The 15,550-nt window shown below is 42.1% G+C and overlaps 1 protein-coding gene across 7 annotated transcripts in view; it reads left to right on the forward strand.

Annotated features, from left to right (window-relative positions):
- The first annotated feature begins 469 nt into the window (after window positions 1–469).
- The window catches only part of fynb (FYN proto-oncogene, Src family tyrosine kinase b), an 84,725-nt gene continuing 69,644 nt past the window's right edge, over window positions 470–15,550 (forward strand). For 4 of the 7 annotated variants that reach the window (XM_085134207.1, XM_085134208.1, XM_085134210.1 and 1 more), the window contains exon 1: window positions 471–635. The gene's annotated coding sequence lies outside the window, so the exon portion shown is untranslated. Of the gene's footprint in view, window positions 636–11,895; window positions 13,738–15,550 lie in introns of those variants that run through there. The other 3 variants (XM_085134212.1, XM_085134205.1, XM_085134209.1) reach the window with 3 other exon arrangements.

Below are 15,550 nucleotides of genomic sequence, written 5' to 3' on the forward strand. Positions count from 1 at the left end.
CCGCCTCCAAAACCTTTCCTCTCGTCGGATTGGAAGGACGTCCTGTCAGTCAAACCGCCGGGTTCCGAATGTGCCCTTCGAAGCTTCTGAAAAAATACGGATTTTTAACTATCGATTATTCAAACGCCACAATAAGAACACCAAGGTATTAAACAAGTACGAAACAAACGTGACAAGCTTCACAAATAAGACCAGCGTTTAGTCAGTGTTTTTTTTTCTTTGAAAAATAACCAACGATCATCTACCACTCCAGAAACAACATTAAATGAATTTGCAAACACATTCATCACCGTAACTTTTTATGTCTTACGTCCTGTGAGTGTAGCACTAAACAGAAGATATTTAGAATGTCACGGAGTTTCTTTCTTTCTTTTTCCCACGTTCTACCATACAAATGATCCATGTAGTCTTCTTTCCCCTAGTTGGTCTGTGCCGACAATATCCGACGGCTCGTGAAGGCATCAGCCGTTTCATTGTGGCCCTGCAGAGCCAACGCCATCACACTGAGCAGCTACGGCGAGCAGGACGGCGACAGCAGGGCCACCATAGCAGTGCAGTCTTTTATTACTGTCACATTATTTTATTATAACGACCATGGAATATAGCGCTGCGGACTATTAGACGTCTCTGAACTGGTAAGTGACACCTTTTTTTCGTTTCGCATCATCATTCTCGCTCTTGCTTTTCAAACCGATTGAATTACTTTGATTTTTTTGCTTTTTTTTTTTTTTGCTTTTCCCCAGGTGATATTATTATTGACGTTTTTGAACGTAAACGTGCTTAGTCCGTTCGCTAGCTCCACCGCTCAGTTTGTATGGAAAGGCTGAGGCTGTTTGAATGTGATAACCGGTTTATATATGGTAGAATAAATATACACACATCCAGTATGTACAAGTGGGATGAAGAAACAGCACCCAAAGCTAATTAAACAAGTAGGTTATCCACAGTCACCGATGGAAACCGAGCCTCTGACATGCAGGGGGCTTCAAAGGATCTTGACGCATTCGTTTTTGATCCACTCCAGCTCGCTTGTTTACCATTCCCCCCTCCCCTTTTTCTCCCATCCTCAGCAGCAGCAGCCTCTCCTCTCCATTGATGCTCAGTGAAGTCAGATGAAGGACATAACCTCACATGATTCAGTGGCTCTGTTTTCTGCCATGCTTTCCTGTGTGTGCTTCAGGGAGAAGCCTGGCTGCTCTGTTTACTTTGAGGAGCGGGCTGCATTCGTACACGCAGTGCCATGCAGCTGTTCGAGTGTATTCGCTTCTTGTTAATGCCGATCCAAGCAATCTCTGTCTCTTTCAGCGGTTGGTTGGAAAGTCTTTTTTTTCCTACTTTCCATCGGTGACTACTTTCACTGTACCTGTGGATTTTTAAGCTCTGTGACGATGATGTTGTTTGCATTTCAGGCTGATTTCTCCCTCCTTTACTTCAGTAATTGGGGTTAAACACTCATCACCTCTATTTCCGTTTAAAACAATGATGGGCATCCCTCCATCTTTTGACTTCAGATCATAAAACTGCATACCTCTGACCGGCAGCCATACGTTCCCTGTGTTTTCATAGCAAAATGGTTGTAGTATATATATGTGTCATTAGCAATCCTTAATGAATGACCCTCTATTTGCAGAGTTGTAATCAATGTGTTTTTGGTGGCACTTATAGGGAAAGTGCAGAAACTAGAGGGCCTTGTAATGTGTGATTTTATTTCGTTTTTTTAGAAGTACTATTATGGCCTGTTTGCAAAAAAGGCAGCTTCCTCTGGTTTTGAGCATGCCAGCAGCTGGTGTGCAGCTCCTCCGCCTGCACTGAGTGCAAGATTTCTGCAGTAGGAGGAACAAGCTGGGATGTGGTCTGCTGAGTTTAGGTTCTGCAGGTATACTGTGTAAAGGCACAGTATATGCATCTGAGGACGGATGTGTTTCTAGGATGATATCAGATATCTGCTCACAGCTAATAGTCTTGGAAACAGAGCGTTGGAACCAGAGTGCTTTCAGGTTTTTTTCTGCTGATCTAAAGCATTACTGTAAATCAGCATAAATATTAGTTTTACCAATTTTAAATTAAAAAATTGTTTAACATGCCAGTCTTTGCAATAAAGTTCTAGATTGCACATGTCGCCGTCCGACTCGTTGCTGAGTTCAGGGCTCCTTTTTTTAATACTCTGTCTTAACCGAATCAGATGAGACATGCACGGCGTCCCTGATGGAAGTCACTCATGTTTAGTGAGGCAGCTTTAAACAGCTTGTTTTGCCATGAGATCTGATCAGGCAGGTTATCACACAGAGGTGATCAGGTCAGGAAAACAGGAGAAGATGAGTGTTTGCAGTGAATTTTACCAATAATAAACTGTGGATAACTGCAGTCATAGACTAGTGCTTTCACCTCAAGCTTCCAAAGATTGAAGATTAAATCCAAACTAGTGCAGAATTTCACACAAGTCGATTCTGTCTGCGGCGAACAGGGATGTGCGCAAAAGGAGACACACCCGCATTTTGTTAAATGAAAAAAAGGGTAAAGCCCTGTTGTTGTCTTTGCACTGTATTTGGCTGCTTCTTTGGCAATTCAAGCAATTCATATTGTTTGTCCCATCAGCCTACATTAAATAATCTATAATATCAGTATGTTTTAATATCAGCTGTGTGCAGTGGTACAGTACACAGTGAAAGAAGACAGCATTTCTCCAAGACCATGATGCTACATGTAACATACAGTCAGCACGGGACTACATAAAGCGCAAAGTGTGCAAAAATTGCCAAAAAACATGCAACAATGACAGTGGGTTGTGCAAAAAGACTGAGCAACTCTCCAAACTATGTCTGAAAAATGCAGTTTATTAAACAGTTGTTTATGCATGCACCAAATTCCTGTCCAGCAAACTTCTCAGAGGCTGTTTGGGTAAAAACCTGGCTCAGTGAAGGCACACACACTTAGGGGTGCAACATGGCCCAATAGTGTTGATGTTTCTGTATTTATGCTGTGGTGATAATGCTGCATGATTGTGATCAGATGACAGTGTCTTGAAAAGCTGGTGGAGTTTTTATCAGAAGTTTAATGTTTGATGAACGTGCTGCAAGTGACTATTTGTCTCTTTAATGGTTGTCACTAACCTACAGTAATGCGCAGAATGGTCACAGTCTGACATCTTCCAGTCAACAATTCATAGAAAATTTCATGATAATCTAGAAGTTTTTCAATTTTAGGAAATATTTTGGACACTGATTTTGCGTGCTTACAGAAACTGAGTGAAAATACAGGCTTTGATTTTTGCAGCTCTTCATTGTAAAGTTTGCACTGAACTACGGCTGAACTGAACAGCCTGAGAGACGCAAGAAGCATTCACTGCTGTAGCAGTCTCTAGACTAACCCTAATGTGCACATTATACTCTCTCCATCTGTAAGTGTGCTGGGATCTGCGTGACGTAAATTTCATCAACAGACAGTAAATGTGACCGCTCGGAAGTGGAATTCCGTGGCGAACTTAGATTACAATGCAGCCCAGGGTGGGGCTGAGTAAAGAAGTATAACTAGAATGACTACCCGGCCATGGGGTCTCCAGCTGTCCGTATCCACAGCAGAGTATAATGTAGGCTTGGCCTTTTTGGCGTAAATATGATTGAAATTCATAATGAACTACATTATACATTTAAGAATATCTGTTCTGAAGGAAACAACGTACTGTAGGACCCGCGTACTGTAGGGACTCCTATATACACAGCTGATCCCAGTTGGTAATTTTAAGCTCTTGATTTAACTTAATTGCTGGAGGGTTAATTAACTGTGAGACAGCTCGAGAGCCTAATTGGACTGCTCCTGTGGTGATCTGAATCAAACACACCTATGAATTTAAGATCTCATTTCACACTTGAAGCATATCCACAGACACACCAGGAGACAAAACACAAATATTTATTGATCAGTTTTGTTCATTTTCTTCAGGGTCTAAAAAGTGAAGCCAAAGTAAAAGTTCTTAAACCCATATTTTTTACAACATGTGGGGGGAGACTCCTTTCTGTTCCACTTGTGAGGAGTTCAATAGACATAAGTAAACACTTTCTCAAAGATTTAATGGGCTCAGTCACTGTTTTCATATCATACTGTATAAAAGATGACGTTTATTTTATGCGTTATGATAGTTATCAGAGTTATAAAGGGGATTATCCTAGGATTGGTCTTGGAATAAGGACTAGATTGGTATGAGGCTGGTCAGTCAGAACTGGCCTCTGCTCGTTATATCTAAGGACAGCAGAATCACTGAATCATGATACCATAGTAATTCTGGTGAATGTATCATGAGAGTATTGTATGGTAAGTTGCTCTGTCATTGCAGATGAAGCTGATAGTATGAAATTAGCCTGGGATTTGACCCACATAGGACCAGATGCGCTCTCATTGTGCTTAGTGTTCCTGTTTGAGGAGGGTGTTCGGGTGTTGTCATTCCCTCTTATCCTTTTGGTTCCTGTCTGTGCACAGTGTATTTGGCTAGATCCATTTTGAGTAGATTTGGGGAGCTGACAGCATCAAGGCTAATGCTAATCCTCATCTTTGTGCAATCTTATGTAATCTTTAATCTCTTACCGCACAATTATACACTTTTCTGACAGAAAATAGACATTCTGGAAGACTTTTACCCTTAGTAGCTAAATTCTGCAGGATGGACCTGCAGATAATATTTATTTAGTAAAAAAAGAAAAAAAGTTGCTTCTTCAATGAGTGTCTTTCATCCCACAGATGGACTTAAAGTTCAGCTGGCAGTGCTAATACTTGTTCTGGTGAGTTCAGTCAAGTGACACATGAACCAGTTTTCCACCTGCTGGAGATTCTGGTTATAGTGATCCTCCAGGCCCACTTCCACTGCTGCTGTTCAAGACGGTAGAGTTTTGAATTTGGGATGCAACAATCGAATTTATTCATGGATGAAACAAGATTAGGATAAAAAAAACGTGCTTGCAGGCTGAAATTATTGTCACGCATGAGTAAATGTTGATCCGTGTATGAATGCAGGCTCTGACTGAGCCAGTGGGGACATACGGTGACGGTGACGAGCTGTAGATCACACGATGGCCTCTGAATGCCTTCGCTCCCTCTAGGATGTCCCCCATGATCCATCACAACAGCTACATTTCTTTCTCAGCTAATTAAAAACAGAGGCTATTCTGCTTTTGTTGTCTCCCCAATCCATCAGCTTCATTAATGAATTAGGCATGTTTATGAGCCAAACGTATTGCCACTGGGTCATCGTTGTAGCCATGTCAAGGGAGGAAACGATGTGTGAAAGTGATACACTGGCATGAAAAAGCTTGTCAAAACAGGGCCCGTGGAGATGTCCATCTTTGGGGTGTTTCTTCAAAGGAATTCAATTAGTGGGAGTTATTTGTCTTGCTTCAAGGACCCGGAGAATACAGGGATCCTATCATGCCGATCGCATCATGACAGTCCACTTCAACCTGCCACACTCTTTGTGTTTGCTCACAGCGTACTTAAAATGCACAAAGTCGGTCGGCGGTGCTTGAATGTGGCTTCATTTCCTCTGAAAAAACCCCTCACACTCGCTCGTTTACATCTGGAGTGCAGGCAAAGCAAGAGAATTTGAGCAAGCATGGCTGCCTCTCATATCCTGCTCAACATTTTCCATTTTTAATCCCCCCCCCCCCTTTTTTTCTTTTAATCTCTCCAATTCCATTTAGCTCTCAAGTCCATTTAGCCTTTATTCATGAGTTCAGCAGTGCACTGGAGCTCCTCGGTCTATATTTAAAAACCTCACCTCTGAATAAATCGAGCAGAAATCTTTTAATTCTGCCAGCCATCTCCCCACTCCAGAGTTTTTACAGTGGAGCTGGAGCAGAGGAAAGACAGAGATAGGTTCCTTTACCAGGCTTCAGCCATACGCTAGCCTCTCGGCAGTTACACAGAGATACAATTGACTGAATGAGTTCTCCTCAGACTTTGTAACTGTGTAACTATTTTCAAATATTTTGTTTTAAAAAGCCAGTCGATGCTGACTATGTATAAAATTATTATAGATGTCAGCAGTCAAGATTTATCTGTTTGTCATGCCAATTTTATGGTAGCTAATCTCATATCTGACATATAAGTTATGTTTATAAAGAGCTCTTGGTTTCAAGAAATAACAAAAAAACAATTAAGGATATTAGTATCAGCATTAGCAGATCAGTCGTTACATAAAAGTCAGTTTTAGGCCAGTAAAAAGAAGTGCCGAAGCAGGTTTGTGCACAAAAAGAACTTAGAGAGAACTCAAGTAACCAAGTGAAGCTATAATATTGGGTTTAACGTATTATTAGATATGTTTATATTTTGGGATCTTAACATTTGTATTGGAATTTGTTTGCTTGTTTGCTCATTTTCTCGGAAATTATTTGTCAGAGAGCCAAAGTTGTATTCAAGACATGTCATCATTTCCTCTGACATCAGTGGAGAAACTTAATTATAAGCAGTGCGGGCTGTTTCTGTCATTAAACAGAATTTGTCTAATATTAGCTAATTAGCCAGCACCAACCCACGTATCAACCTTTCCAAGCCAAAAAAATACAAAAACATACAATCTATTAATTGTATGTTTTATAAAATATCACACCTATTCGTTTTTCTGTGTGTGTAGTTTTGCAGTAACCAAGAGACAGTTACATACACGGGAAAACTGCATATATTCAGCATATTTCTTATGTAATAAAATTCCAGATTTGCTCAAACTCTTAACAGGTTGTGCGGTGTTCATCATTTTACTACCACTAGTCTGCAGAGTTTTACAGGCCCCACACATATTTTAACAGGCGTGTCGAGAAACAAGCAAAGAATCAGACAAAATAAAGCTCATTATTGCAGACCATATACTGCAGAGAAACTCAATCTGTAATAATGTAGCATCAGTAGTTATTAGATTTAGTGGAGTAAATGCTTTGCCACCCGTCAGTTGGGATGGTTGCTGTCATCCTGCACAAAAGTTTGAGCATTTTTTTTATTGAATTTATTTGTACAGCACCAAATGACAACAAAAGCCATCTTGAGGTGCATGATATTGTAAGGTAAAGACCCTACAATAATACAGAGAAAACCCCAACAATCCAACGACCCCCTATGAGAAAGCACTTGGTGAAACTTTTTAACAGGAAGAAACCTCCAGCAGCAGCAGGCTCAGGGAGGGACAGCTATCTGCTGCACCACTTGGTGGTGATGGAAGAGAGCCAGATTAATAACAACTCATGATTAAATGCAGAGTTTTTTGTAAACACACATCACACTAAGCTAGGAGTTGTCTGCATGCAGACAGCTTGTTCTTAAGTCAGCTGTGCTGATTGTGAGAGGATCGCTTTGCTTCATGCTTAAGCTTGTTGAATACGATGTTTCATATGACTCTTGTTGGCTTTTCACCTACTAAGGATTGGATTTGATTACAGCAACTAGTGCTGCTGCTGTCAGCTCTACAATAAGACAGACAGCGAAGAAAGGGCTGCAGAGCTAGCATAAACTACACACTGTTGTTGGGTGTGTGAGGTTATTTGATTTGAATCTTCTGTTTTTATTTGTATATGTGCTTCTCAATATGTTTTATAGTCTGCACGTATCTATTTTTAGTCATAAACATACGTTCTACACAACCGAGCGCTGCAACACCGCTGTCACTTTTGTACAGTATTTTCCACGTCACAGAATCTTTTTTCTCTCTTTCCTCTTATACTGTTTTTTACTGCTATAATACTGACTGAAAGAAAAAAGCTAGATGTTAGAGCTCTGTTCAGCCAGTGCGCCTGACAGGTGAGCTGTGATTGGTGGAAAAACCATCAGCTGCCCATCAACTTTCCCAGCATATGTTTTTACTGGTTCAGGGGCACAGGGGCATCTTTCTTGCATGAAATGTGTTAGACATTAAGTAAAGCAAAGACTCTTGATGTAGTCAGCATCATGTATGCAGATATTTCGTCACAGGGGCTGCCTAAATGATCCAATGTGTCAGGCCGATTATGTGTAGTGATTGGGTCAAGGAATGGCTTGCTGTAAATTCAAAAGGACGGTGCTTCTCCAGAGAGCGTTAGCATGAGCATCTCCGAGCTCTTTCTCCGCCAGACACAAGTAGCAATCATGTGGGCGTTGATCTTCCCCGCCGAAGCGACGATTGAGGCGCGTGATACATCTCGCTGTGCTTTATTATTTATTAATGATATGTTTATGGTGGTGGCGTGAGACTGATAACGAGTGTTTGTGTTTTGACTAAAACAAAAGTGCTTTCTGTATACATGCTAACGGCACTGAGAGTTTTCATGCATTATTAAGTTGCTGTTAATTTTCCCTGCTACGTCTAATGTCACGTGTGGGACAAAGGCTGGATTCTGTCTGAACAAAGCCTTACTATGCCACATGTTGAAATCTGCATAGCCAATTATGTTTTATGGTTTCTATGAATTTTAAATGCAGACTTTATGGTTTTGCTTTGTGCCCACAGATTTTCTGTCAGATTGTGGTGGACAAATGAGTGTTTCTGTGTGGAAGCTTTTGTTTCTGAGCCTTTACCTTTGTCTTAGCAACTGTGACAAACTCCTCCATGGATGGAGGTTTTTATTATAGCCAGTTTCCACCACTATATAGAGCCCCCTGATCCGTGTGCTGTTCGTATTACGCTGTGGTCTACGTTTCACTGTGCAGCGTCATTTCCCTGCATTGCTGATGCAGCTGCAAGATGCTGACAAAGGAGATGATTGCTCACCCTGGCAGCAGCAGTGCACTGGCACACCAGGCCAAGGCCTACACCAGGCCCCCATTAAAGGGCTGTGATGTTGCCAAGGGATAGAGCTGCTGGCAGAGCAACAGAGCTTTATCTTTAGGACACCCTGGCACATGTTAAATGAGTTCCACAGCTTTGAATCAGCATATGCCATACAGTTGTCCAGAATCTGATAGGATTTTTATCATTTCTCAGATTCCCGTAGGAATAATGCAATATATTGCAATCGAAAGGATCTGAATCGTTTGCAATGAGATTTGCATGGTAATGAGTCACATAGCTTAAGAAATGAGTGATTTGTCTATAGAGGCTGCGGCCAGGGTTGAAAAGTTCAATCTAAAGCTGAATCTTCCCTAAGCTGCCATACACTGATGCTCCTCTAAGACCCCGACTGAAAGAGATGTGAAACTGAGCAGCACTCGAGCTGAAACATGAAATGTTCAATTCACATTCAGTTTTGTCACCCAAACATAAGGTCCCATTTGCGTCCTCCAATCACACATCAGACATCCATGGATGTTTTGTATATCCACTCTCTCTCCTCTGCACATGTCCAAACCATCGCAGCTTTACCTTTCTAATCAACCTGACTTGTTCCTCTCAGTCCATTCTGCTCACTTGCACTGAAAAACTTAACATCTTTGACTCTGTCACCTCCAGCTTATCCTCCTGTCTTTTTATCTGTGCCTCTTTCTCCAAACCATACATCATAGCAGGTCTCACTACCTTCTTGTAAAACTTCTCTTTCACTGCTGCTGTGTGTCTGCGCAGCTTCATTCACATATTTAATAAAACCATTAAAAATCTCCTCTCTAACTATTTCAAATAAATAAATAATAATATGTTGATGCCTTTTTGCACTGCAGTTAGCAAGCAGCAGTCTGTTGGTCCTTGTTGAGCTCAGCACGGCAAGAGAATAAGTTCCGGTCAGAGCGATCCTCCAGGTCACAGGAGATCATTTTGGCTTGTTTTAGATGCCATATCAACTTTATCTATACTGTACTAGAGTAGCTTTTCAGTTTAATATAATCTTACACTGGCTCTTGTTTTGCCTTTTCAGGCCATTCTCTTACTTAGTGGAATTAGAACTGCAGCATTCCAAACCTCCCCTGGCATTAACATCAACATGAAGCGTCATGGCACACAGCTGGCCGAGCAGCGCCTCTAGGTATACTGTTTAGGCACCTTAGGACTTTTAGCCATATAGCGTATGTCATGATAACACAAAATACAACATCCTCCATATCACCCACTCTCTGTCTACCAGTCATTCTGGAGTTTCCCTCACCCTGTAGTCAGTGCGGTCTGTGGGAGTAAGATCAGTTGTTAATTCTCTCTTCTTATGAACACCCTCAGTTTTTTTCTCACTTTAATCACCTGGCAAATCCTTCTCTGATGTAAGGATGCGGAAACCCAGTGGAGGAGGCCTAATGTGCTGTTAGGATAATGGTTCATTTTAATCCACTCTTCAACAGCGTATGCCAGTCAGACTCTCACTGGTGGTGCTGGTGAGTCAATCAAATTAAATCTCTGAGGGAAACATTCGGGATGTTGTAACGTGGTACGTCTTTACCATGAGTTGTATCAGAATGTTGGAGGACAAAACACACACAGCTGAATATAAAATCACTGTTGAACTACCACACTGTCTGCAAGATTGCTCCACATCCATGTAAAGGCTACAGCCTGCAGCTCTAAGCTTTGCCAATGCAGCTATTATTGAAATGGCAAAGTGCCCTACTTACCCTTTAGAGACTAGCCCTAGAATGAACCACAAGTGGGTGGCTGACAGCGAGCTTTATGTTCAACTATACAAGTCAGAAAGACAAAGTCGCCCACCACCACAGAAACTTCTTGGGTTCACTTACCAGCAGGGGTCCCTCCAGCTTGGCGAGGGTCCCCAAAGAATTGTGGCTTCCTCTATGTTTCCTCTCCCTCTCCCCTTGCACTTGTCTCCTGCTATAATTTGCTGGAGGAATCAAGGAAATATGGAAGGAAATGAGTCTCCAAAAGGTTACAAACATGTATGGTATGATCCTCAAGCCTATCACTTGTGTACAAATACAGATGTAAAGAGCATCTGCTCTATTTTACAAATGCATATGTCTGAATCTGAAAACCTCACTTCAGCACAAATGTCTTTTCACTCACTGATTGCATGAGTCGTGTGCATAGATCATATCACATGTAAAGGAGGTTGTGAGACAAATCCACAAATGTGTGCTATATTCAAGTGCTAGATAGAAAACTTGGACATCTGGGCTGTAACTCTTCACTTCTCGACTGTAACGTATACATTTACCAATTCCAGACTCTGTATAGTAGCATATAAAGGTTACTATATAATTGAAAGAAATTCCTGCTATATGGTGGATGTTCTTCTGCTGAGAAGACAGTCGGACAGTGTGAAACAATACAGAACAATAACCCTGTGGCCAGTGTTGGGAAGGTTACTTTTAAAATGTATTCCATTACAGATTACAGATTACATGCCCCAAAATGTAATCTGTAACGTATTCCGTTACGTTACTCAATGAGAGTAACGTATTCTGAATACTTTGGATTACTTAATATATTATCATGCTGTTTACAACTACATGAATGTACTATTGCTGTGATTTATTACTGTTACTGAAGGTCCGCGGCTCCGAACCGTAGTAAAGGGACCTCTGGCTAATACGGTGGGTTCTGTGTCGGGCTCGTAGCCGAAAACTAGCTTTACTTTGTTATCTGGGTCAACTTTGCTTGCGAGAGACAGAGAGAGGCATTGAAAGGCTGCCCAAACGGAAATTCCAAACGGAATTTACATGCTTCCAGCTCCCGTTTTTGCTCGATGACAGCTCATACTTTTCCTTCTTCTCCCTCCCTCGCTCACAGACACATAACGTGTATGGCACGTCTCCCTGCAGCACGGACTACGCTGCCTATGATGCTACATTCTTTAGAGCTATACCTGTAGCATTCTGCCTGTTAGCTTAGCACAACAACAACAAAAAGGCCTCTCTCACCCAGGAAACAGGCAGAGAGAGAGCGTCACCCTGTAACCATGGCAACCGTAACGCTGCCACCTGGAACAACAGAACGTAGCTGTCAAACAAAACCCAAACAGCCCTGACCCGCCAGAATATGAAACAGGGAAGTACCGCTGTGTAATCCATTTATTTCAACAAAGTAACTGTATTCTAAATACCACCTTTTTAAACGGTAACTGTAACGGAATACAGTTACTCATATTTTGTATTTTAAATACGTAACGGCGGTACATGTATTCCGTTACTCCCCAACACTGCCTGTGGCTCATATCTTAGTTATAAATTCAGAGGAAATGTTGGTAGTTAAGGAATAGTTGGCATGCTCTTAATAAGACTGAAACATTTATTGCTTGGTAATATTTGACAAATAGTAGAACCAACTATATTAGTTATGAAGCTATTATTAATGTTATTGTGCTGTTATCAGAGAATAAGAAGATGAAGATTAAAGGGTCAGGTTTAGCTACACCTCTTTACAATTCTTACTATCTGTTTAAAAATCTGTCTAAAATAGAAGTATACTAAATTAAGTATAGTACAGTTACTACACTGCTTATTCCCTAGGTGGCACAGTGCATAAACATGAGTTCATGGTTGTAATTAGGTTATTATCTTATTTGTATCATTGCTAAACCTAGATGCTAAGGGCTAACAACAGAAAGCAACGACCATGGCGCGTGTTGGGTCGGGTTAGTTTGGTAAGGAAGTGAAACCAGCGTGTGTCAGAGGTGAAGGGGTGCACTGAGGTCCAGCTGAACTGTGAATCACGTAACGCCACTCCAGAATATACCATGGAGCAGGAAATGAGCAGAATAAGAACACTTTCAGTATTCGGATGCTTTCTAAACAGGCAGCTGTTGTGTTTGGGTGTGTAGCTGTGTGTGGTTGCTGAGTTCGGGTGACGAGGACTGGAAGAATTTGAAAAGTTTTTAAAGGACAATAGAAGACTTGTGACCATTAATAGATGTGCATATGGAGCCGCTGTTGACTGTGCTCACTTGGATGAAGTACAAAAACAAAAGCAGCACAAACCCTGATTTTTGTTCTCGTGCTCAGTACATGCAGCGCATGTATTTCAGCCCCCTGTCCCTGAGTGGCAGCTCAGCACACTGAATCCGGATCCTGCTGCGTGTCCGGCCACTTTAGCGGCCCACTCATGTGTCCCACTAGCCAAGTGGCAGCGAAGGAGCAGAATGACTGCTGTTGTGCCCCGGCCAGTCATGTGACAGCTTTCGTGTGGCTGAATAACTAACACCCCCCCACCCCCCTCCCTCAGCCGGGTGGGCTGCAGCTGAAGGGAGAGAATCAGCTCGCTTTCTCTGGGGCCCGACATGGTGAAGCATATCGCTCATGGGAACACTGCAATTTTGTGCTGGTAAAGAAGACTTAAATCACAGGTTTCAATTACACGCTAAGGTCATCATGAGTATTTTGAGACTCCCTCACATGTAGAGATCACCGTAATTGGAAACACATTAGTGCAGACAGTTGTGTTTCTAGGACAAGTTGAATTTACTGTTAGGTTTGTGACCTGCTGGTTTGTAGTCCGTAGGTGTACCGTGCTGCTGTTGACTGTGAAAACCTGAGACTTCACAGGAAAGAAAGTGTCAAACCATCATCCTGTTGTCCTCGTATCTTTGTTTTCTCTCATTTCCTGTCTCTTCAGCTACTTCTTTTTCTCTTTTTTTATCGGCTGAGAAACAGAGTAGCCAAAGCACCCACCTTCACCCACACCTACACCATTTAGATGTGACACCAGGCTGTCCTCAATAAATATCTACCCTTATACATTTTTGCACTTTATCTAGACAAAGTCAAAAGCTGCGCATTAAGGAATGCATCTTTTTCAGGTCATTTCCCATCATACCTTGCTTCGTGCTTATTGATCTTGAGCAGCTGACTATCACCAGAGAAACCACTCAGACATTCCGTGAAGGCCTAATTCAACCGACGACAGGAAGTGTTCATGTAAGAGACCCCCCAAAAAACCAACAACAGCAGCAGCACCGTTCAGCGTGGGTGTCTGCTGTTGCAGAACAAACAGTTGCATCACATCAGCAAAGGCCGCCTGCACTTGTAGTGTCACCGTTGATCCGCTCCAGCAATCAGCAAAACCACAGAGGCAGATTAAATTAGATTAGCAGGACTGAGCTTTAAAGTCAGATCAGCAGCTAATGGCTTCTAACATATTTTGGCAGCAGCGACAGTGCGTCTTTTGTAAATAAAGGGCAGTTAGGAGGAGCGCCATGCAGTTAACCCCGGCCGTGCTTCCACACAATCACTTCACTGTGTAATTCCGCTGTCAGTCAGAGATCTGGCAACCACTGCGAAGTTTATTCACGCCCGCGTGGAGATTAACTTGTGGGAAAAAAAACAAAAATGAGGGGGGCAGAAATGGTCTGTGTGTGCTTTATTTCTCGCACTTTTGCTCCCTGCACTTTTGAGTTAACAAATGAATGCAAGAAGAGCTTGGTGCTAGCATTGTAGATACAAAAGAGAGCCTCTGTTTTCTTTTATAACCAGTGTGTGTGAGCAAAATACATGGGTTTTTCTTTAACTACATGTGGTAGGAAAGTACGCTGTGTGGAACTAAAATAAACTTCAGCAACCTCAAAAGTATCTAATGTATTAAGACTAGTCAAAGGTAGATCTGAGTATTGGATACGGACCAGTCTGTGTGAGTGGGCATACATGGTCACGCTCCTCTCCTTATCATACCTGGGGACAATATGTAGCTAAGACCAAAGAAAAAAGAAAATGAGCTGCAAACAGACAGAAGAACAGAATAAAGGGAATTTGAATGATTGGAGGTGACAAGAAAGTCTAAAGCTGTTGTATTACATTTTTCACGTGTTAAACCTTTCCACTTATGGCTTCCATGGATGGGTGTTTCATTTAAATTTGACTTAAAAGATAAAAACTCATTTTAAATATTTTTAGGTTGAGTTTTCACAAAACTTACCAAAACCCATATTATAATACTTATTACCGAGTGGCACTGCAGAGAAGGTCTGGGTTTTGAATCCACCATCTGGCCAGGCCCTTAATGTGTAGTTTGTGTGTTCTCCCTGGCTGCATGTGCTCTCTCTGGCTGCTCTGGCTTCTTCACACAGTCCAAAGACATGCCTGAGCTTGGGTTAACTGAAGATGCAAAGTTGGCTGTAGCTATGAATGTGAACGGTTTTCTGTCTCTGTGTTTTGGCCTGTCCAAGGTGTACCCTGGCTCTTGCTTTGTGCCGGCTGGGATTGACTTAGCCCCTCTGTGACGCTGGATTGGATAAATGGAAGAAAAGGGTTGGATGGATAATCATCACTGAGTAAACTGTAGTCACTCACTTAGGGATAGTTCAGTGTCTTTGGAGTGCAGTTGAATGAGGTTCAGATCCACATGCAGCACAGAAACTAAAAACACGAACTGCTGTAGAATGGATTTTGGACTGAACCTCCTGGTCCTCTTTGAACAATGACATTGTACTAGAGTTGAAATGCGGTACCCAACTCCAATGAATGAATCCGTTGTATTATTCTGTGTTAATTCTGTGGTAGATAAAACCTTTATACCCATCCATCTTCTTTCACTTATCCGGGGCTGGGTTGTGGGGGCAGCAGCCTAAGCAGAGAAGCCCAGACCTCCCTCTCCCCAGCCACCTCCTCCTGCTTGTCCAGAGGAACACCAAGGCATACCTAGGCCAGCCGAAAGATTTAATCTCTCCAGCGTGTCCCAGGTCTGCCCCTCACCCAGGAGGCACCCAAGAGGCATCCTTGTCAAATGCCCGAACCA

Source organism: Neolamprologus multifasciatus, chromosome 15 (genome assembly GCF_963576455.1).
Source record: "Neolamprologus multifasciatus chromosome 15, fNeoMul1.2, whole genome shotgun sequence".
NCBI classification, from domain to species: Eukaryota; Metazoa; Chordata; class Actinopteri; order Cichliformes; family Cichlidae; genus Neolamprologus; species Neolamprologus multifasciatus.